Below are 17,876 nucleotides of genomic sequence, written 5' to 3'. Positions count from 1 at the left end.
CTCTTCTAAAACGACTCCTGTTTCTTCTTCTATCACATCAGACAAATCTTCAACCTCATAGAGGCTTTCAATGTATTCTTTCCACCTACCTGCTCTCTCCTCTGGATTTAACCGTGGAATTCCCGTTGCACTCTTAATGTTACCACCGTTGCTTTTAATGTCACCAAAGGTTGTTTTGACTTTCCTGTATGCTGAGTCTGTCCTTCCGACAATCATATCTTTTTCGATGTCTTCACATTTTTCCTGCAGCCATTTCGTCTTAACTTCCGTGCACTTTCTATTTATTTCACTCCTCAGCGACTTGTATTTCTGTATTCCTGATTTTCCCGGAACATGTTTGTACTTCCTCCTTTCATCAATCAACTGAAGTATTTCTTCTGTTACCCATGGTTTCTTCGCAGCTACCTTCTTTGTACCTATGTTTTCCTTCCCAACTTCTGTGATGGCCCTTTTTAGAGATGTCCATTCCTCTTCAACGGTACTGCCTACTGCGCTATTCCTTATTGCTGTATCTATAGCGTTAGAGAACTTCAAACGTATCTCCCAAAATCTGTCTAACCAACATACAAAAGCAGTATCTAATGTCACCGCCACTTCCATCCAAAAACTAATTCGGATGGATTTTTGCCAAAACCTAGGTTCGACAAATGAACAGAAACGAAACATGCCTCCTGATTCTTCTGCATAAAAAAGGGGAGAAAGAAGCGTACGTGTACGATGTTTTTATATTTAATTTATTTTTTTCCTGGGGACGTCCACAGCAACGGTCAGAGGGGCGGGGGAGGGGAGGGAGAATCCAGGTCATCTCCTCGTTCATCGAGGGTTAAACATCGTGTGATTACTGTTGACGTCACGTGTCAGTCCATTATGTGATACACCTTCAATCTCTACCCACACCATTCGCAGCCCAGTGCTCTTCAGGATGCGTAAACAAGGACCCCAAGCAATTCGCAAAGAGCGAACCATACAGTACCTTGTGCCATAAACCCGTGAAGTTGATCGTTAAGTAGTGCCAAAAATGTAACAGCTCTGCAACGCCCACACTAAAAAAAGCGTGACAACGCCGTACCTTTAAACCATATCATGGCAATGGCATTACGTCGAGTAGCAGCGTAGTGAATGACGTCAGGATGAATCAGTTCAGTGGGACCTACGAACTGAGGCGTCAGTCACACCAAAAATGCCCACCTGCGGTTTGTGAGGTAGTGCGCAGCCGTATCACAAACGAAACGGTGCATGTTGGTGTAGACATCTGGGACAGAGAGGGTCCTCAGCAAGCAGTATACTGTGTTAACGTTGTCGAGTGGCGAAGGGAAGGCGAAGGTAGACTATAACAGAGCGGCCACCATGTTCTCCAGACATGAACCCTATCGCACATGCCTGGGATAGATTGAAAAGGGCTATTTATAGACGACGTGACCCACCAACCGCCGAGGGATCTACGCCGAATTGCAGTTTAGGAGTAGGACAATCTGGACCAACAGTGCCTTGATGAACTTGTGGATAGTACGCCACGACGAATGCAGGCATGCTGTACGCAACCTGCACAGCTTTCAATCGCGTATACACCTCCAACACTCGCCGTCCACCTCCCCATCTGATTTCGAAACTGTTTACTTGCAACTAGTAACCGCTACTCCAACAGTTCAATTGAAACGGATGTTCAACGTAGATTTCCACCATGAATTAGTCTAAAATATACCTGTAAGTCCTCAGTTTGGTTACATTTTCATTTTGAACAAATGTTGCAAATACATGTTCTACAGCACTCAAAACAGATATGAAATGAAGTTTGGTTACAAAGAAACGACAGTACTCTAGCAGAGCAATGGAATGAGATGTGTAACAAGATTTCTACATAGTTTACAGGCAAATAATTAGATATGACCTAAATAATTTCCGGCCGGTGTGGCCGAGCTGTTCTAGGTGCTTCAGTCTGGAGCCGCGCGACCGCTACGGTCGCAGGTTCGAATTCTGCCTCGGGCAGGTGTGTGTGATGTCCTTAGGTTAGTTAGGTTTAAGTACTTCTAAGTTCTAGAGGACTGATGACCTCAGATGTTAAGTCCCATAGTGCTCAGAGCCATTTTGAACCTAAATAATTTGTAACCTTTCCTTGGTCATGACTGTCTGAGAGGTAGGCTACTACACCAGGCAACTTCCGTGTGGTTTTTAACTGAAGTAGACAAATTGAAGAATGACAGTAGTCGTACATGTATGTTAAATACTAGAAAGCAGCGAATCCTAATTCGGTAATGGCCATATATTCGATAGTATAGTAGAGAGCAACGTCGTGGATTGCGAAAATGTGTTTCACCAGGGGTAATACTATGACACTTACATACAGGAGTTGTGCTGACAGGTGATTGCTGGCTGTTCGGCAGCGTTACCACCATGACAAGAGCGGACCTGCTGAATGGGTGTAGGCAGCCTGACCTACCAAATAATGGTGTGACAATGGCGGGATTTGCGTGGACCACATATTGGTCCATCCTAAGGTACTTACTTCAGCAGCAGCAAATGTGTATCCTTAATGCAATACAAACTATGCAGAATATCCAGTACACCAACTTATCTTGTAGATTCCTCATGTGGAACGTATATAAATTACAGTACATGTAGTAAAACAATATGTATTGCTAAAATTATGGTAATTGATTTGCAATTTACAACTAGATGCTGCTCTCACACACGGAGATGAAACTAGACAAAATGAGTGTGACAATTATAACAGTTCAGTTACAGGGTCGTAACCTATTTTTCATGAATTCATTTAAATACGAGTATGTTACTGTCAACTGTAGTATTGCACTCGAGATAACCTGTTTTTTTCGTTTTATATCTAGCAGGGAAGTATATCAGTTGGAAGTACACAGCTCCAAAGAGTCACAGAATATATCTGTCTGTGTCAACTGATAAACATGAAAGGAGATTTAAAACCAGAAATATTACGACGAATTAAATTGGGCTGACAACCTTAAGAGAGGCTCTCTTCAATTTTGAAATCTAAGATGTCAGTTGAGCGGAAGAAGTCTATTTTTGACCAAATTATATTGCCAGTAATAGCTTATGGCTGCGAAACATGGACATTACATGAGTTCATTGTCAGGAAGCTAACAGTAGTCTCAAGAGGAATGGAAACATCAATGTCGGGTTACACGAAAAAAGACAAGAACAGAGCAGCTGAAATAAGACAAACAACGAAGGTCACCTACATAATGGAAAGAGTGAATACACTGAAATGGCAGTGCGCTGGCCATGTTGCTCAAACAAAAGATGGTCTAAACAAGTCCTAAACTGGAGCCCAATTTACCAAAAAACACCAAGAGGAAGACTACCACATGGATGGGACAGAGATATAAGGAAGTCAGTGGGATTCAACTGACAACGCGAAGCTCAGGATCGGAAGACATGGAAGATCTTACTGGGATGCTTTGTTACAAGCTGACTCAAAGAGGCTACATCATTAAGTGATATTTGTCATATTTAGTATGCTGTTCGATGTTATATGTTTATAAGTACATGAATATTTGTGATCTTATTGATTACCGTACCAGGTTTCTTAAGCATCCAACAGTAACTGGGATTCCCTCACCAAGCCAGAGATTCTACAAAGTGGCGGCAGATCACTTTTCACTTTTCCTCTTCTTCAAAATGTCCACCTAGAAAAAAAACTGGTGTCAACGCACAGTGTTTACTGCCAAATCCAACTCTTATACACAAAAACACACATGGATTGTGAGTAATGTTACTACTCTCTCTTTATAAATTGTTCTTTTTTCTAAGTGTATGTATGGTACGATGCCTCTACTGTATCTATTGCTTAAATTACTTTCCTACAACTTATGCCACAAACTTCGATTACTCTCTCTGAATATATACATACGTACAACTCTCTCATTTCGTATCCTGATTTTTTTCCCTATGGTTTCCACATTTTACAATATTTTTCCATATTTTCCACATTTCCCTCATTTTCCCATATCCTTCATTTTTTTCACATTCTATATATAAATGTATAAGCAAATTTGCGATCTCACAGCTTACCATTCCAAGTTTCTTTCCTATCCGACAGTGATACACACACACACACACACACACACACACACACACACACACACACACATACAGGCACACACAAATAGACACACACAAACACACACACACACACACACACAAACACACAGTAAAACTCCAACATGTATGTAACAGATAGAAATAATGATCTAAGAACTCATTTTACCTTATTTTAAAAAAAAAAGACATGGTCCAGTTACGCTACTTTGTGTGGTCATGTGTCTGCTTATGCTGGGAGCCACGGCTGTTTTGGATGATGTTCACTCATGGATCTACCCATGTTATGTACGGTTGTGGCTCCCCCGTCGCTATACCTAGGATACTCTAGTACTAAATTTGGGATGCTGTTCAGTGCTGGCAGCACTAGCTTTAACCTAGGGTATTGTTCAGGATTGTTACATCTGCATTACATCTGGGGTAGCGTCCAGAGCTCGATTCACAAGTGTTAGATCCGGGGTAGGGTCTGTGGGCCCCTGTGAGAAAGCGCCACATGTGCACACAAATAGAGCGTTTACACAATGTGTGTTTAGAATAAGATATAGTCAGTTCCTTGAAAATTACTTCTATCTTTTTACATATAACGTGTACCTTATGAGTGTACATAAAGCCTTCAGTTAATTAATTAATTACATGTATCATTTGTATTATTAATCATAATGAAGTGGATTTTACACTCGCATTACTCATTCATATGCAAATACGACTACATGCTGATCATCTACAATTTTTATTTGTGGTAGTTATTGCACTGTACTCACAGATATCGACACATGAGGGGTTATTATTGGAGATTACTGTTTTTAGATGGCCACAGAGGTAAATTTTGTTACAATTAGTAATCATAAATCTGTATTTAAAACACCTACAAGAGGTGAGCACCCCGCCTCCTCCACAAACGTTGTGTGGTTCCCGGTATATACAAGGGCTTTGGCAGTCAGCTTCGTGTGTTGACAGACATTTTTTTCCGGGTTGACATTTGGAAGAAGAAAAGGAAAAATTGATCTGGCAGACAGTTTGTACATGTTCTCTCGCTTTGTGGGGATGCTAAAGAAACTTGGTAAGGTAAAAATAATAACACTTCAATTCATACATTTATATGTGGAATGTGGAAAATTATGGAACAATATGTAAGATATGGGAACATCATGAAAAAATACGGGTACGAAATGGCAGTACTGACATCTGTATTTATTTTTATGGAAACACCATGAAAAATTCCGTGTTCGAAATGGCAGTACTGACACCTGTACTTATTTATTTAGTTTATATTGTATTTTTGTCATGAATCTAGTGACCTGTTTGATGCGGTCCGCCTCGAATTCCTCTCCTGAGCCAACGTCTTCATTTCAGAGCAGCACTAGGGTCCTACTTCCTCAGTTATCTGTTGTATGTTTTCCGATCTCTGTTTTCCTTTACAGCTTTTGCAAGGTACAGATCCCTAAAGTACCATGGAAGTTATTCTCCAATGTCTTAACACATATCCAGTCATCTTGTCCGTTCTTCTTCTAGGTGTTTCCCGTAAGTTCCATTCTTCACCGTTTCTGAAGAGAACCAGATCATTCCTTACACTGTCAGTCGAAGTAATTTTTCACATTCATCTCTAATACCGCATTTCAAACGTTTAGATTCTCTCCTGCTCGGGTTCTCCCACGGCCCTCGACTCACTGCTATACAATTCTGTGCTCCATACGTACTTCCTCAGAAATTTCTTCTACTGTTTAAGACTTATGTTTGATACTAATTGATTCTATCTCCCAGGAATGTTATTTGTGCCTGTCCACATTATTTCGTTTGTCACGCATTAGGTTGCTTCCAAGGTAACAGAGTTCCTTAATTGCATCTATTTCATGGTAACCAATTTTGATGTTAAGTTTTTCGCTACTCTCATTATTTTCGTCAATCTTTGGTTTAATCTCAAACCAAAGTTTGTAGTCATTAGACGGTTTGTCCCATTCAACAGGTCTTATTATTACTATTCTGCTTCACTGATGATAGCAATGTCATCAGCGAATCTTGTCTCTAATATCTTCACACCCTCAATTTCAGTCCCACTCTTGAACATTTTCTTTATTTCCTTTATTGCTTCTTCGATGCATAGACCGAACAAGAGGTGCGAAAGACTGAATCCCTATCATACCCCCTTTTTAATCAGAGCATTCTTGGTATTCCGGTCTCATTGCTTTCTCTTGGTTCGTGGTCATTGTACTTCACCCGTTTGGCTTTATATCTTACTCCTGTTTTTCATAGGGTTACAAACTTCTTCCACTATTTCACACTGACCAACGCTCTTTCGAGATCGATAAATCCTGTGAACACGTGTAGATTATTTTTCAATCTTGCTTCCATTATCAAGTGCAATGTCCCTGGTGCCTTTCCCTTTCCTATGGCAGCAGCAGCTTTCTTTTCCGTTCTTCTGTACATTATTCTTGTCAGTAGCTTAGTTGCAGGACTTGTTAAGGTGACTGTGCTGTAGTTTATCCATTTATATGCCCCTTATATCTTCAGAACGGTGTGAAGGATATTTTTCCGGAAGTCTGATGTTACATCATCAGTCTGATAGATTCTACACACCCACTTGAATAGTAGTTTCACTGCCACTCCCCCCTAAACCCCCCCCCCCCCCGACCCTCAATGATTTCAGAAATTCTGACGGAATCTTATGTATCTCTCCAACTTTTCTATCTCATTTGACCTTAAGTCATCCAAAACCACTTTAAATTCCGACTCTGCTTTTGAATCCCACACTTCTTCCACGTCGCCTACAATTCTTTCTTCTATCACGTCATCAGACAGTTCCTCTCTCCCTACACCACTACAGAGGCCTCCTTTGCACTGTTTCCAGCTATTATCTGTCTCCTCTTATTAGCAAGCCCATTGTGTACCGTCAACAGAGTACGAGTTTCTACCACAACCTGGCACCATAGTCTTGACAATGTAGTCTCTTTTGAGGGTAAATTAAAAAAATCCACTCCACTCCATTCCGCTCCTGATCTCCAGAAAATGAAAAAACTCGAACATGAGGGAAACAGCCCATTTGTACGCCTTACATCCCCTCCCTCTCTGTCTCCAGCCAATCAGAGTTTAGTATTAGAAAATAACACAGGACACTAAAAATTCTCAGCCTTTACACTCCATATGTCCAGCCAATCATAGTGCAGCATAAACATTCACGACTGAGAAGTCTAATTGTGTTAGTGGGATATTTAAAACCTGAACCATACAGAGTGTTGTCTTAAAGAATATGGGGAAATGGTGTCAAATTACGTTATTTCCGACGTACATATCAAGTTATCCCTCTTTCTTCCTCGTCGCCTGGTTGTCTCCATCTAGTCAAGGTTTTGGAAACAGACCACTTGTATGCTCCTTTTTCTAACCAGTCAGAGAGCAGTATTAAAATGATGCGCCAGATACATAGTACAAATTATGTTACGTCCTCCTGACGTCCCTCGCCCCCCCCCCTTCTTTATCTGCAGCTAGTCACAGTAAAGTACTAAAAATTCCCAGTGTGATGGAAACTAACTATTTGTGCTTTGTGCCAGAAAAACCTCCTCATACCTTCAACCAGTCAGAGTGTAATGTTTTAAGTGGTGTGCAATAATAATGTCAACCTGCACCATTTAAGACTAAATCAGAACGTAGTATTGAAATTATTTACCAGATATGTAGTAGAAAATTATGTGACCCTCAGTTTAAAGTGAAAGTCACGTACCTCCGATTTAATATACTAAATTAAAGCCATAGGACCCTATGTATTACTTACCTATGGCGTAATACTCACCAAGCCAGGTGGCGCAGTGGTTAGCACACAGGATTCGCATTCAGGAGGACGACGGTTCAAGCCCGCTTTCAGCTATCCTGATTTAGATTTCCCAAAATCGCTTTAGACAAACAAGGGAATGGTTCCTTTGAAAGGGCACGGCCGAATTTCATCCCCACCCCTCCCTATTCTGACGGGAATGACCTCGCTCTTTGGACCCCTTCCACAAATCAACCAACCAGTCAATCGTAATATTTAAATGGCCCCTCCAAATTCAGAGTTACGTATTAAACAGCAAACACATACATACACACACAAACACACACACATACACACTCACACACGTATTTCTGTATGTAATGTGTGACTCTATTAATCATAACATTCTCTCCCTCTTTCTCTCTTCTCTTTCTCTCTGTCTCTCTCTCTCTCTCTCTCTCTCTCTCTCTCTTTCCCTCTCTCTTCCACATAACTCTCTGTATTTCATATGCCAAACATAGTGTACGCTTTAAGCACACCTATGATCAGTATTCAATTCTTGTCATTTTTCTAGAAATTTCAAGAAATTTCCTATGTAAGTGCCGTCTGTACTGTTTCGTCATTCAATTTCCTCGTCAAATATATCACATTCGTGTTTGTGAACATCTTTCCGCCTCTGTCTCATCATTAAATGACATCTCTCGTAGCTGTATGCGTAAAGTATAAACACTCAAATGTCTCAAGCTCTTTCATCACATACACTTATTACGCAGTGTCAGTAAATGTCTTCACCTGCCTGCTGTGAGGTAGAGAGAGAAAGAGAGAGAGAGAGAGAGAGAGAGAGAGAGAGAGGGAGAGAGAGAGAGGTGCAGATAAGAGAGATAAGGAGATGTCTTTGTAAGGTCTCGGCATTCCTCATAAGACGTAGCGAAGTTGTGAAACAGATATACACTCGTTAAAGCCCTGTGGAAACAGGCTATAAAGTGAAGAAGGAGGAAAATTCAAACACATAAATAAGCTACACGTAAAATTTATTCTGAATTTTCTGTCTCGTACTATGTTTTAAGATACAATAGGTTTCGCTGTAGGTTAATAGACACAACGGATGACTGAATTTTCATCATAAAGTATGCAATTAAAGTTTTTAGGTTCAGTGTTTACATTAAGTTTCCCTCAAAACAATGAGGAAATGAGTTTCATCAAGAACTGAAACAGCCTTTTGTGATTTATTCTAATTCGGAAGGCATAGTGGTTGGCTGGTAGCAGCCATAGCCCTGGCTTTGGTTCGTTCTCCAATTAGGTATTTTTGCAAAAGCCTTAGAGTATAGATTTGAATGCACACTACAGTTAAAGTGACAAGTACTCGGAATTTCGACTGTACTTACGTGAACATTGCACTGAGTAGTTTCATAAACGGCTGTAATAGATTGCTGAAAGAATAAAAAGAATCCCCTGTTGCAGAACAAACACATGATTATTGGCGTTGAAGAGGAAGAAGCTTTTCAAACGGAATAAATCTGTCACATCTGCAAAAAGATCACTTTATGAAAAGACAAGTGAAACACAGGGATCACTGCCATTTCATGCGCAGACTTTGTGAGACCACACATGACAGATGTATTTTAAATTATAGACCTAATTTTAGTGTGTCTATCGAGTTTTACAATCTAGTTAATTATGACGCACATTTCATAATCATCAACATCTCCAAACGTGTCAAAGAAACAGCTAAAATAAATCTAGACGTATTTCTGTAATACGGAAAAATTTCAAACGTTCACTAAATCTAGAGCTCTGGGATATCACAGTGACATAAAATTTTTGTTTGTAAATTCCTTCGACGTTCTGGCATGCTCACTGGAAAAATTATTCTGATATGTAAGGACGGAAGAGTTGAAGGTAACAAGAGAGAGTTTCTCCTACAGCAAGGTGTCTAATTTGATCAAACATATAAGGGGTCTTTACTTACGAGCATGATACCGACGAATCCGTTTTGACGGAGGAACAGTTAACATCGAATGATGCCTGAATATTTAATGGTCCACTGCAATTGCATGGAAGCTTGCCAAATTGTGAAACAGCAATCAAAGAACAGGATTGTTAAAGAGCATGCTAAGTGTGGAACTCATTTGAATGTAAGATCTATGATGACTACTGAGAGTTACGTTACAAAAACCAGTGTATTTTTTCTAGGCGATGTGTTTAAAAACCTCTTCATACACTAGCTCTTAAAACACACGAACTGGATCTTGTCAATTTTGTTACCTCATGTCGCTCAGCATAGAATGTTGCTGAAAACCAGTAAAGAAAAACTAAAGCTTATTACTGATATTGAGCAGTTATAGTTAATAAGAACGGATGGGACCACAGCAATTACTTGCAGTCCCATTGATTCCTTTATTATTCTTACGTACCCAGATTTCAGCCATCTTCAGTGCATTTAAGTGAGTTATAATCCCACAAATTCCCAGCAGTACATGTAACCAAATGTCTTTACTATTGGCAGAAGGAATTGCACGGGATTACGAGTGACTGCTGTGCCCCTATTCTTTCTTGTAATAATATACAGTCTCTGTGCACGAAGGTTACTTATAGAATCAAAGCTAGTCAGTTACAGGTTTTTTAACCGCGTTAGCAGAGGTGATATTGTTCACATGTCCCATAGAAATGTAGTTTGCAAATATGTTGCTGAGTACGGCAAAAATAAGGACGAATATTATACTATATATCTCCATGTTAACGGTCTTCACGGCTACGCCATGATGCAACACACACAACATCCTCAGATTGAATGGATGGCGGTTGAGGGTTTCTTTCTGATGAGTGTAGCCGATGATTCAAATGTGGGCTATATCCTAGAGGTATATCTAGACTAACTTGAAAATTTACATGAAGTTCGCTATCGACCTAGCATCAACAAGTCAGGAATGTCAAAGAAGTTCATTTCTACGTTGTACAATAAGCAAAATTATGTAATTCACTGGAAATGCAGCTTAATATTTATTGAAGATTTAGTAGCAACTGAAATGAGCAGAATTAACATTCTTTTGACAAATCTATAGCTGTAGGAATGGCTATTCTAGACATTTACATGATAAGGCGCTTTGATTTTTATTGTAATTATACGCTGAAAGCCGGCCGCTAGTGGCCGAGCGGTTCTGGAGCTACAGTCTGGAACCGCGCGACCGCTACGGTCGCAGGTTCGAATCCGGCCTCGGGCATGGATGTGTGTGTTGTCCTTAGGTTAGTTAGGTTTAAGTAGTTCTAAGTTCTAGGGGACTTATGACCTCAGCAGTTGAGTCCCATAGTGCTCAGAGCCATTTGAACCATTTATACGCTGAAAACATTTGACCCAAAAGATTTTAAAATGCGTCGTGCAGACCCACGTAGCGTAATGCATCAAGTAAGGACATCAAAAGTTTTTTATGTTACTAAAAGCGTTGTGTATATGTGTTTTGACACTATGGCCAATATATGTTTGATTTTTAAAAGCTGAATTCTCACTAACCCATTCTACAGGCTGATTCAAAAAGAATACCACAACTTTAGGAATTTAAAACTCTGCAACGACAAAAGGCAGAGCTAAGCACTATCTGTCGGCGAATTAAGGGAGCTATAAAGTTTCATTTAGTTGTACATTTGTTCGATTTCTGTGATTTTATCCTTGCTCAAATGGAAACAGATGAATCTTTCGTTTCAAAGATTGTGTTTAGTGATGAAGCAACTTTCCACACTAACGGGAAAGTCAACCGTCACAATGTCTGTATATGGGGCACTGAGAATCCGCGGGAAACAACTCAGTATGAACGTGACTCGCCTAAGGTGAACGTTTTCTGTGCCATTTCAGCCAATAAAGTTTTTGGTCCCTTTTTCTTCGAAGGTGCTACTGTAACTGGACTACAGTATCTGGAGATGTTAGAGAATTGGCTGTTCCCTCAGCTCGAACAAGAAGCACAACAATTCATATTTCAGCAGGATGGAGCGCCACCACATTGGCACTTATCTGTCCGTAACTACCTGAACGTCAACTACCCGAGGCGATGGATCGGCCGCCAGGCAGCCCGTGACAGAGCACTTCATCACTGGCCTCCAAGAAGCCCTGATCTTACCCCCTGCGATTTTTTCTTATGGGGGTATGTTAAGGATATGGTGTTTCGGCCACCTCTCCCAGCCACCATTGATGATTTGAAACGAGAAATAACAGCAGCTATCCAAACTGTTACGCCTGATATGCTACAGAGAGTGTGGAAAGAGTTGGAGTATCGGGTTGATATTGCTCGAGTGTCTGGAGGGTGCGATATTGAACATCTCTGAACTTGTTTTTGAGTGAAAAAAAAAACCTTTTTAAATACTCTTTGTAATGATGTATAACAGAAGGTTATATTATGTTTCTTTCATTAAATACACATTTTTAAATTTGTGGTATTCTTTTTGAATCACCCTGTAGATTATCGTAGCCGATTGTAGTACGCTTTGTAGATGGCTTACCAATAACTTATCACTAGATATGAACTACTACTCTACTTAGCCTTAAGCTGATGACAAATACGATGACAATGACGAAAAAGCCCATGAAATCACAGTGGTCTTCTTCTCTCTCTACTGCTGCTGCTGCTACTCTTTTAGAAGGAAGAGGATAGTAGACCACAGATTGTGTAACATTGCCAAAACATGTTCGAGTGACCAGTAATATTGTTAATAATGAAATCTATGTAAAATAACAATAAAAAGAGGTTGAGTTATGAGAATGTTACCAGTAAGACATATGACATATTTACATAGTCTCATAGTCTTGTTGTGTACGAGCTAAAACGATGAGGACAGCTACGATGGTGGTGGCGGTGGTGGTAGTGGTGTCGGTGGTGGTGTTGTCGTTTGTGACGTCAGTGATGGCTCAACATTAACTGCAATTTTCGTAACACGTTTTTCGACGTTTACAGTATGCCTCCCAGCCGAATCAGTAGCAATTTGCAATCTTAGGTGCTGAATCTGAGATGGCGCAATAACATCACAGGTAACGTCAGTTTCCAACAAGCATCAGCAAACAGATAGTCTAAGCAAGATGAGAGACTTTTTTTTTTTCTGAGAGATGAGAAACAGGTGAGGGGAACTTGAAAAGGCTTATTGCACGTTGTTTCTTCTTCCAACTTCAATTCTCTAGAGAAGCAAACGCATCGCTGTTGGTTTTTGAACATTTTTGAACACATTAAAAGTTGTTTACTGAACGACTCATTAGCTGATTCTTGAGTACGTGCGCAGTGTACGCAACACCTCTGCTAGGGGAATCCCCGTCGAATCTAGAAATAAAAAACTTCCCGCAGACAAAAGGGACTGGAGTATACGAACTGAGCCGAATAAATCTGAACGGGTGACTGCTGATCGCTATTTCTTTATGTGATTGATTGTGTGTGCCAATGATAAGCGTTGTTACAATTATTAGCGAAATCCATAGATTCAGAGTACCAAAGTGGAAATACACGACTAACAGGAATAACAAGCAAGAGAGATTACATATTACCTTCCCCGTGTATCCAAGAACATGAAATTTTGACATAAATTTTTTGCCAGAATGTTACACACTAAGGACAGTAGTACTGTCAGCAGTTAGAAGCCACTTAAGTTATGTACTCGGAGCAGCTAAGAAAACACCTTTTACGAACACATAATAAAGCCTCACCGGAGAATAAACACGTCATAATTGAATCAGTGATTCTGACAGGGTTATTGAAATTAACTGGAGAATAAGTTTTAACAGTGGGAGAAACAGTAACAGAACTAGTGATGACAAGATACCTTGTTACAATAAGGAAGGAGAAGAAACAGGGACATCACACAAATTATATTGAATAATATAATGATTCCAAATTCATATAAAAATTTCATACTACTCCTTTTCGTCTCATGCTTGAGAAACTGGAGGATATGAATGAAATTTAACCTATTTCCTACCATAAAACTTTTTGCTTTACTAGCCATTCAGTCGTGTTATTTATGTAAATGAGGTAGACAAAAATGACCGTTTCTGCCACAACAGTCTCCCTTATTTGGGGTTTGTCACAATTGCTACTGCATTAGAAAGACCTATTTCGTTATTTCTAGCAGACAGTGAGAAGCTTTCTTTTTTTATGTCAGTCTTCTGACTGGTTTGACGAGGCCAGCCACGAAATCCGCTCCTGTGCTAACCTTTTCATCTCACAGAAGCTCTTGCAACCTACGTCCTCAATTATTTGCTGGATGTATTCCAATCTCTGGCATACTCTACAGTTTTTGCCCACTACAGCTCCCTCTAGTATCTTGGAAATCATTCCCTTATGATTTAACAGATGTCCTATCATCATGTCCCTTCTCCTTATCAGTGTTTTCCACATGTTCCTTTCCTCTTTGATTCTCCGCAGAACCTCCTCATTCCTTATCTCATCAGTCCACCTAATTTTCAACATTCGTCTGTAGCACCACATCTCAAATGCTTCGATTCTCTTCTGTTCCAATTTTCCCACAGTCCATGTTTCACTACAATAAAATTGCTCCAGACGTACATTCTCAGAAATTTCTTACTCAAATTGAGGCCGATATTTAATATTAGTAGACTTCTCTTGGCAAGGAATGCCCTTTTTGCCATTGCTAGTCTGCTTTTGATTTCCTCCTTGCTCCGTTGGTCACTGGTTATTTTACTGCTTAGGTAGCAGAATTCCCTAACTTCATCTACTTCCTGACCATCAATCCCGAAGTTTCTCGCTCTTCTCATTTCGGGTCTAGGGATAGCGTCTTTGATTCATAATAGAAACATCTAAGGTCCCGGGTTAGAATCCCGACGTTGCTTAAGTTTCTATTAATAATCAGCATTGCCGGCCGAAGACTTCCGGCATAAGAAGTCACCCTCATTCTGCCAACGGCCTTGTCAAAGAGAGGAGCGGACAGAGGTTCGGGGCACTCTTTTGTCCTAGGGGTGCGAAACTGCCCTTAAAGGCGGAAGAATCAGAAGTGATCAACGGCATGAGGATGCAAAAGGCAATGGAAACCACTGCATTAAAGACACGTAACGTGTATCCAAAGGATATGTGGCCTGTAACTGAAGAATTCTCATGATGATCTTTCCATTGGCAAAATATCCCGGAATAGTCCCCCGTTCGGTTCTTCGGGAAGGGACTGCCACGAGGGAGGTTACCATGAGAAAAATGTCGAATAATCAAAGAAACGATGTCCTACGTGGAATGTTAGGAACATGAGCGTGGTAGTGAAACCAGAAAATCTAAAAAGGGAAATGCGAGAGCTCAGTCGAAATATAGTAGAGGTTAGTGAAGTGATGTGGAAATAAGTCAAGGTTTACTGGTCAGATGAGTATAGAGTAGTATCAACAGCAGCAGAAAATGGTATGATGGGAGTAGGATTCGTTATGAATATTAAAGTAGTGCACAGATTTTGTTACTGTGAACAGTTCAGTAACAGGGCTGTTCTTATCAGAATCGACAACAAACCAACAAAGACAACGATAGTTCGGGTACACATGCCGACGTCGCAAGCTGAAGATAAAGAGATATTGAAAGGGCAATACAGTATGCAAAGGGAATGAAAATATAATAGTCATGGGGGACTGGAATGCAGTTAGTAATCGTGAATACTCTGTTCAAGAACCACAAGAGGAGGAACTGTACTTGCAAAAGGCGGCGTAATACGGGAAGATTTCAGTTAGATTACATCATGGTCAGACAGAGATGCCAATGGGTAAGAGAAGAAATACTTTAATTGATCGATGAAAGGAGGAAGTACAAAAACGTTCCGGGAAACTCAGGAATACTGTAATACAAGTCGCTCAGGAGTGAAATAAATACGAAGTACAGTGAAGCTAAGACAAAATGGCTGCACGAAAAATGTGTAAACATCGAAAAAGGAATGATTGTCGGAAGGACAGACTGAGCATACAGGAAAGTCAAAACAACCTTCCGTGACATTAAGAGCAAGGGTTATAACAGGAGTACAACGGTAATTCCACCGTTAAATGCAGAGGAGAGAGCGGATAGGTGGAAAGAATACATTGAAAGCCTCTATGAGGGGGAAGATTTGTCCGATGTCATAGAAGAAGAAACAGGAGTCGATTTAGAAGAGATAGGGGATCCAGCATTAGAATCAGAATTTAAAAGAGCTTTGGAGGACTTATCAAATAAGGTAGAAGGGATAGATGGAATTCTCTCAGAATTTCCAAAATGATTGCGGAAAGTGGCAACAAAACGCCTATACACGTTGGTGTGTAGAATGTATGAGTCTGGCGACATACCATCTGACTTTCGGAAAAGCATTATCCACACAATTCCGAAGACGGCAAGAGCTGGCAAATGCCAGAATTATCGCACAGTCAGCTTAACAGCTCATGCATCCAAGTTGCTTACACGAATAATATGCAGAAGAATGGCAGAGCAAATTGAGGATGCGCTAGATGACGATCATTTTGGCTTTAGGAAAGTTAAAGGCACGAGACAGGCAATTCTGACGTTGCGGTTAATAATGGAAACAAGACTAAAGAAAAATAAATACACGTTCATAGGATTTGCCGACTTGGAAAAAGCGTTCGACAGTGTAAAATGGTGCAAGATGTTCGAAATTCTGAAAAAAGGAGGGGTAAGCTATAGGGGAGACGGGTCATATACAATATGTACAACAGCCATGAGGGAATAATAAGAGTGAACGACCAAGAACGAAGTGCTCGTATTAAAAAGGGTGTAAGACTGTTCAATGAGTACATCGAGGTAGCAGTGATAGAAATAATAATAAAGGCGTGTGACGAGGGCCTCCCGTTGGGTAGACCGCTCGCCTGGTGCAAGTCTTTCGATTTGACGCCACTTCGGCGACTTGCGCGTCGATGGGGATGAAATGATGATGATTAGGACGACACGACACCCAGTCCCTGAGCGGAGAAAATCTCCAACTCAGCCGGCTATCGAACCCGGGCCCTTAGGATTGACAGTCCGTCGCGCTGACCACTTAGCTGCAAGGGGGGGACAGTGATAGAAATAAAAGAAAGGTTCAGGAGTGGAATTAAAATTCAAGGTGAAAGGATATCAGTGGTACGATTCGCTGATGACATTGCTATCCTAAGTGAAAGTGAAGAAGAATTATATGATCTGCTGAACGGAATGATCTGATGAGTACAGTGTATGGACTGAGAGTAAATCGAAGAAAGATGAAGGTAATGAGAAGTAGTGACAAGATATACGCAATCAAATCGAGAAACTACGCCACCCTTGGCTACTATTAGCATCATCCGCCTTTTCAGTATTGGACAACCACATTTTGATTATGTAGCAAAACGTTTGACAAACTTTGAAGAGGGTATAGATTCTTTCGTAGGAAGGCAAGCACGCTCTGTAAAGTTGTAGTAAGATTAGAGTTAAAAAATGCTTGGACCTAAGGATTGAAGAAATGTGTACTGTGTTGCTTGTCTCTTGTCTTTACTGCTTTCATGTTCCCTATATTTAATTTTATGCCAGACAAAAGAGAAAATTATTAGCTAATAGGCAATAAAGAGTGCAAATTTTCTGAAGAGTTTTATTGTCCCTGTTACAAATAATTTCACCCAGAATAAATTGTGAGGGGGTTTCTTTTTTCTTTTAAGGGATGTCAAACCGGTCGACTGGGAGCAGGAAAGATACCGCAGGATATTTTAATTTCCACTGTCCTGAGTATAGGTTCGGTGGCTTCTATTGAAAAGTATACCCGTTTGAATTCCACAGAATGAAATACGTAACAAAGGCAACGAAGCAATAAATAAGAGTTTTGAATCATGTTTCTCGAGCTTTCGCTCATCCTGTTATCTAGTGACGTCTGATGTAGTATGTCCCAAGACGAATATTGCAGCTGTTATTTATTCTTGCGATAAGCTTTACAGTCAGGGTATCACGACATATTTCCTTTGTTAGGAACTTAATTTTTCATTCATTTTCTGAATTCTCTCATCTGAATGTATAAATAGAAAGTGAAACAGCTAAGATCGTTTAGAGAGTTTTGGTAAGAACATTTCCCCGTTGTATGTTACATACATATATGTTTCAAGTCAATTTACGAAATATAATGT

Source organism: Schistocerca nitens, chromosome 2 (assembly GCF_023898315.1).
Source record: "Schistocerca nitens isolate TAMUIC-IGC-003100 chromosome 2, iqSchNite1.1, whole genome shotgun sequence".
Lineage (NCBI taxonomy): Eukaryota > Metazoa > Arthropoda > Insecta > Orthoptera > Acrididae > Schistocerca > Schistocerca nitens.
This window is presented reverse-complemented; position numbering follows the sequence as displayed.